Below are 7,016 nucleotides of genomic sequence, written 5' to 3'. Positions count from 1 at the left end.
TGGATTTGTATCACCTCAGATCCTCAGAGATAAAACAAGGACAAAGAGTCCTCATTTAGAAAACATCTCCTAGTTTTACATTTAAAAGTCAATAAAAAGAAAAACCTTCTTAACCCCCCCAACTCTTCACCCCATTCTGAATAATCTAGTTTAATACAAGCCTATAAATTTTTTTCCTCAAAGAAAAAATTCTTGTAACTTTACAAGAACTATTGTTTAAAAAATTTACCTAGGGAAATTAAAGTTCCAGTCATTTTACCCCTACAACAGATGGTACTCAAGTTTTTGAGTATCAGTGGTGCTTCCTCAGCTCATCACCCTTTCCGGGTTCTGTTAGCTTGCTGGCTAAGAGTCTTCTTAATCACTCTTCTCTTCTCCTTGATAATGTCTATACTCTGGCTTCAGCTCCCATGTGTTTTTGTGGGTCCCTTTTACATTCTGAACACCAATTTCTTCAAGATTTCCTTTAGGTACCCCACAGGCTGTTTTGTGATGTCCACTAAGTCCTTAAGATTATAATATTGATGTTTCTCAAATGCCGAAAATAGCATGTCTAAAACGTGTTGTTTATCAGCTCGAGCTCATTTTCCATCTTCTTTCTTTTTCCTTTCATATTCAATATTGTACTGACGATTAGCAACAGGTTTATAATTGGTTATCACAACTTTGTCCAGTTGTTGTGATACCCTTACAGGTTTGGAAGATTCTTCTAGTTGCAATCTCTTTAATCTCATGTAGTTTTCACTGGCAGCAGGTCGGCATTCAGCTCTTTGTACCGCTGTTCCTTCCAATGAAAGTTTATCTGATGAGCTCTCAGTAAAGACTGTTAATGTCTGTCCTCCAACATTTTGTAAGACAAACAGATGTTCTCTAGGAGTGCTGACTGAAGCTGGTTTTCCACCAATATCGTGAATATTTGCAAGATCCTCATTCAAAGTAAATGACACCTCAATCCTTCCTCGATTCTTGCCAATCCGCAGTTTCCCAACTTCACCTCTTCCAGGGGCTTTAGCCGTCTGCTGTGACAAATATTTAGGAACCTTGACCAGCCACACTCCGGTGTTGTGTTTGGCGCCGGTCAGATGGAGTTCCCCACGCTCCGCCGCGGGTCTGTTGCCGGTGGAGGCTAGCGGGCGGGAAGAGCGGCCGGGAGCTGGGGGCCTGCGGGGCAAAGGGTCGGAGAACAGCGTGTGCCGCCGCCAGAGGACTATGAAGAAATCGCGTCTACCTAACAAGATATAGGGAATCCCCCTAAAAAAAAAAACTTTTTTATAAAGGTATAATTAATATGCTAAGAAGAGAGAGAAATGGAATCAAAAAATGCTCAATAAAACCCACGAAAGACAAAAAAAAGTGTGGAAAACAAAAATAAGAGCAAAGGAAAGGGGCAAAAAATAGAAAACAGTAACAACATGGTAGATAGTAGTCCAACGTTATAAATAATCACTGAAAAGGTCAGTGGTTTAAATGCACCAATTAAAAGACAGACATTGTTAATGCAGATGAAAAAGCAAAACCCGAGTGTATATTTTCTATAAGAAACATACTTTAAACATAAAGATACACATATCCTATGTTAGGTCTCGGTCTTTTAGTGAGCCTGTGCCTCTAGACAGTGAACATCACGAGTGTTTCTCCGCGCCCCCCCCCCCCCCCCCCCCCCACTGCTTAGGTGCGTCAGGATGGCCAGAGTGGGCCAGATTAAGGCACTTCCCTTCTTTAGGATTAGGGCATATCCCTTAGGCTCTGATAATACCCCAGCAGATTAGGTTAACCAGTTTCTCCTGAGGGCAGGTATGGTTAAGAAGAATAAGATACTCTGGCATTATTTCAAAATCATTCCTTTTACCTTTCCTCTGCAGGAAGGATGAGGGGACTTTTTTTTTCCACCCGGTACTTTCTATGAGAATTTGGTCAGGCTCTTGGAGGTAAAACGCACAGTATTGCGGAGGCCTCCTCATGACTGGGTACCCCTGGAGTATTTTAAGTCCGGTGCTTCCGACAGTTGGCAATTACAACTCGGGTTTTCTGGTTCCCGCTGAGGTTCCCACTCACTGGTGAATCTCTGCTCTGGTGAGCTGTATTTGCTCGTCTGACTCTCCAGTTATCGGGGTTTGCCTGGGGTCCTCCTCTCTCTTATGTATCCAAGAGGAGTTGTTGATATTTTAGCCTATTCGGCTTTTTACTTATTGTTAGGTTGGACTGGCAACTTCCAACCTCCTTATATGTGGAACCAGAAACCAGAAGTCTCCCCAGCTTTATTCCTAATTGTCAAAACTTGGAAGCAACCAAGGTGTCCTTGAGTAGGTGAATGGATAAATAAACTATGGTACATCCGGACAATGGAATATTATTCTGTGCTAAAAAGAAATGAGCTGTCAAGCCATGAAAAGACATGAGGAACCTTAAATGCATATTACTAAGTGAGAGAAGACAATCTTGAAAAGGCTATACACTGTGTGATTCCAACTATATGACATTCTGGAGAAGCAAAACTATAGAGACGGTAAAAAGATCAGTGGTTGCCAGGAGCTGGAGGAATGAGTAGGCAGAGCACAGAGGATTTTTTAGAGCAGTGAATCTATCCTGCATGATATAGAGTGGTGGAGACATGTCATTAGACATTTGTCCAAACCCACAGAAGGTACAACACCAAGAGTGAACCCTAATGTAATATGCAGACTATAGGTGATAATGATGTGCCAATGTAGGTTCTTCGATTATGACAATGACCCACTGTGCTTCACAATGTCTATGGTGAGGGAGATTGAACATGTATGGGGACAGGGGCTGTAGGGGAACTCTCTGTACTTTCTGCTTGATTTTGCTGGGAAACAAAAACTCCTCTGAAAAATAAAATTTAGTAATAAAAAAAATATCTAGAAGGTCATAACTAAATGGTTAACAGTGGTTCTCTCTAAGGAGCAGAATTCAATGGTGGGGAAGCAGAGAAGTTGTTGGATGGTGGATTTCCACTTTCTATTTTAATTACCTCCTCATTATTTGAATGACTTTTTTTTTTTTTTAAAGAGCATGCATTGCTTTTATAATGAAAATTCTCATTTTAGAAAAATCCAAAGGATGAAAAACAAATGGATGAAGAAATAAAGGAGACTTTCCATGCAGGCCTCTTTGGGGTCTCCATTGTTTTTGTTTTTATATTCTCTTGTCAGGAAGAAATAAGGTCTTGCAGGTAGTAAAAGTTAAGTGACATGATCTATGTAAATCAATTCCCCCAGTGCCTTGAATGAGCCACTTTTAATTCCTTCTTGCCCATTTCCAGTTTTTTCCCAGGCTCCATCTTCACCTTCCCTCCAATTCCTCCCCTTTGCTGAGCAGAAGCCTGAGTAAGTTTCGAAAACCCTCTTGCCCTCTTTTCAATATCTTGTCTGCCCTCCATTCTGCCACCATCACCCTCACCCCACCCCATCCCCACTGTACATTTTATGCGAAGAATGTATTCCTGGAGACCTCCTATAATTCAAAACTTCCATAATTCAATCCTGGTTTCCCCACAGGACTGAATATAAAGTGTATGCGGGGCCGGGGGGGGGGGGGGAAGGGGGGCGGAATGCAATCTTGGAGTGCATAAATCTGCAAACGTTGTAATGTATATTTGCTTTAAGATGGCTTTTTATTTTCCCTGTATTTTCTCTAATATTTTGAAGTGCTCTCTCTTAAATTAACACCACAGAGCATCATGGTGGTTGTTTGGCCTTCTCAATGGAGATTTAGCACATCTAAGTTCTGTTCCAAAGTCCCCGACTTGCCGAGTGTTTTACAGCTCTACCGCTTAATGAACTCTTGGGTGACCTTGTTATGGGATTATAGGTAGGATATAGAGAAGATTTTAAATTATAATGGCAGCAAATGTTCAAATAAGAGAGGAGAAACCATCAGGTCTCTCCTAGGGGTTCCCACGCAGGTAAACAGCTGTGGTTCACCAGGCATTTACAAAGGATGGCGGTGGCTAAGGTGGGGCTGCTGTGTGGCCACAGAGCAAACCCCGTTCCCGACTACTCCGCCCACCTGCAAGGATAGTGTGTGATTCTGGAGGATGGTTTTTAATGGGGGGTGGGGAGGATTTAAGTTACCTTCAATTTGGAACGTAAAGTGAGACTGTTAATATTTTATACAGCACTAGTTCCATTTTACATAACTTCAATAAAATGCCCCACATGGGGAGAAAATGTCTTGTTTCTTAGCTTAGCATTCAAGACTCTTCTGGCTTCTACCTACATCTCCAGCTTTATCTCCTTGCCACTCCCATCCCCAGCCATGCTGACCCTCATTTTCACGCACCTCACTACATTTGCATTAATTTCAAATGGTTCCGTTTAGAAATGAAGATAATACAAATAAGCAAAAATAAAATAAAATCACCCATAATTTCATCTCACAGAGGTAATCATCATTGATATTTGGATGTGTTTCTTTGTGGTTTGGTGCTATCTACATGTACACAGAAATGAAAGAAATGTGTGTATGTGTACTGTGTGCATAATTTTTTTTGGCCGAAACAGGATGATTTGGTAAATATTGTTCTGGAGCATATTTCTCTCATCTTATAATGTAATTAACTATTCTTCATTATTTTGTTTAAAACTTGATAGGCTTCCATGATGTAAGTAAATGTTCCATAATAGATTGAAATAATGCTGGGTTTTTGACCACTTACTGTTTACAAATGTGAGCTTTTGTGACCAATGCTGAAATGAATATTCTTGTTGCTAAATCTTTGCAATCTCCATGACTATTTTTTAAAAAACAAATCCTTGGACCAAAAGGAGTGAAGATTTTCAAGGCTTTAAATACCCACTGCCAAATTGCCCCAGGAAGTTGGAAACAATCTGTACTCCCCTCAGTGATATCTGTGAGTCTCCGCATCCTTATCTGATGGGAGCCTTCTTATTCATCTACCTGCCTATTTCAGAGTGTGATATAAGAAAACCCATAAAAGACACCCATAGTCACTTTTTATGTTTAAAAAATCACTTCCTATAGGTATAGCATGCCTCAACGGACTCTGCTCAGTTGTCTTTCTTAGCCCAGAAGCTCTGAGAATGCACAGATTATGTATGCGTAAATCTTTCTTGGTACAGGACCACATAGAAACAGGCTCTTAAATGTCAAAAAGCATTTATTAAGTGGGCTGATAAATGTATTTCACTTGCAGGCCTGATGTAAGTTATTTGTCTTTCCTTGGTCTCCCGTTGATGGCTTATTTATAGAAATGGATAGCATGATTGAGTTCGTGTGTGTGTGTGTCTGTGTGTGTGTGTATTGTTTTGCCTTGATTGTTTAATTTTTAATTGATGGATATATGCTCCTAGCCTTTTGATGGGTGTATTTTATAAAATATTTAAAATCAATGAATTAATCTATGGTGCCTCAGGGACTGGATATATCAGTCTATTCTGGTGAAATGTAAAAAAAAAATGGCACTCAATTATTTCTCATATCATTCAGTACTAAGTGACAGTGGCAAGGTCACGGTAAATACACACACTACAGGACTCAAGTTCATGTGGGAGATAATTGTCTCTTTTGATAGCCTGTTGCTGTGTCTTCTAGTTAAGGTTGTTGGCATTTTGCAATGAGTCTCACTCCAAATTCTTTTCCCTTTCAGGCATATTACTCACGTGTATTTTGCCCTGTGACTTCCAGGCAAGGAACAACAACAAGCAAGACAACAACAGTTCTTCTCTCCCTCCACCTCTCCCTCCTGGGATATCTGGCATTCTGTTAAGAGATAGTTAATCCATTAAGGGATAGATCCATCTGTTCCTCTAAGTCATCCACTTAGAAAATGGCCAGTTAGTTAATGAATATCTCATACTAAGAGTCTAGGAAAAAGTCATGTGGCAAAGAGTCACGACAATTACTATAAAATCACATTAGCAAGTATATATGCTCCTCCCTTTGGACACGTCTGAATCCTTCCTTCAAGTGCCAAAGGAAAACCCCTATGGGACACCATTCTCTACACTGGGGCTATTTTTTCAAGGTGTTGGCTGCTGCCTCAGGCTCTTGGGAGGTGATTATTGCTTTCTCCTAGGTGGGAGGGACCGAGGGGCTGATAACTTCACAGCTGTAAGAGGAAAGGGAAAGAATTTAAGTGAATAACCCTTTCTCTCGGGCTCATTCAAATGGAAGAGGTCGCTACCTGATGTTACCCCTTCCTCACTCACACCATATTTGATGGAAATCTTCCCATCAAATGTGGCTTCTGGCCAGTTTGTCTCTGAGTTATTATAAATATTCTGTTCCTTTCCTTGGACTTTTTGCAGGTCAAGCCTAGTAGCTGCAAAGGGTGACAGTGAACAAGAAATTTAATTTCTGCACGGTGAAAGCAATAATGTGATTGGAGTTTTGTCATAAAAATCCCAGCACGGATCATGGCACCAGCCATGATCCTCTCTGCATATAAACATGTCAACATACCAACATGGGATCTGAACACCCTGCAGGTCCAAACCCCGCCCCCCCACATCCTGAATTCTTAATCAATTATAGAGCGGTTGAAATTGATGATAGACAAACCATTAAAACAAAAATCCACCTTCACCTGAAAGTGCACTAAACACGGGCTGAAGAACTCCATATTTGCTCCTATCTGGGCTCCATTGCTCTGGCCGTTTGCCAGAACTAACATATGCCCATCTTAGATGGAATATACTGCTTCCTCTCTTTACCTTTTTTTTTTTCTATTTTGTTTTTTCTGGAAGTATCAAACATCTTTAGACTTGTTCTCCTTACCTATAAATCAAATGTTTGATTTAAAAAGCACCTGTGCCAGGTTAAAGGACTTGATAATGTGTTGAGGGAAAATGATGCTTGTGGTGAGGTGGCAGGGGAAGCAAATACAGCTGCCATTCTGAGCCAGCAAGTGTTACAGATGCCACCCTGACCAGTGAGACTTAGGTTTGCACTGCCGGATGAACTTGACTTCCCAGAAATAAAGCAGCGTTGGACAATTCATTGCCTACAAATGATCCTCTCTCAAAGAAGACTTT

At 40.8% G+C, this 7,016-nt stretch overlaps 1 pseudogene; it reads right to left on the bottom strand.

Moving 5' to 3' along the window:
* Positions 1 to 357: 357 nt before the first annotated feature.
* LOC113925475 lies at positions 358 to 4,280 on the bottom strand (annotated as a pseudogene).
* Positions 4,281 to 7,016: the final 2,736 nt, after the last annotated feature.

Source organism: Zalophus californianus, chromosome 2, assembly GCF_009762305.2.
Source record: "Zalophus californianus isolate mZalCal1 chromosome 2, mZalCal1.pri.v2, whole genome shotgun sequence".
NCBI lineage: Eukaryota > Metazoa > Chordata > Mammalia > Carnivora > Otariidae > Zalophus > Zalophus californianus.
The sequence above is the reverse complement of the archived record's forward strand: the minus strand, read 5'-3'. Positions and strand labels throughout refer to the sequence as shown.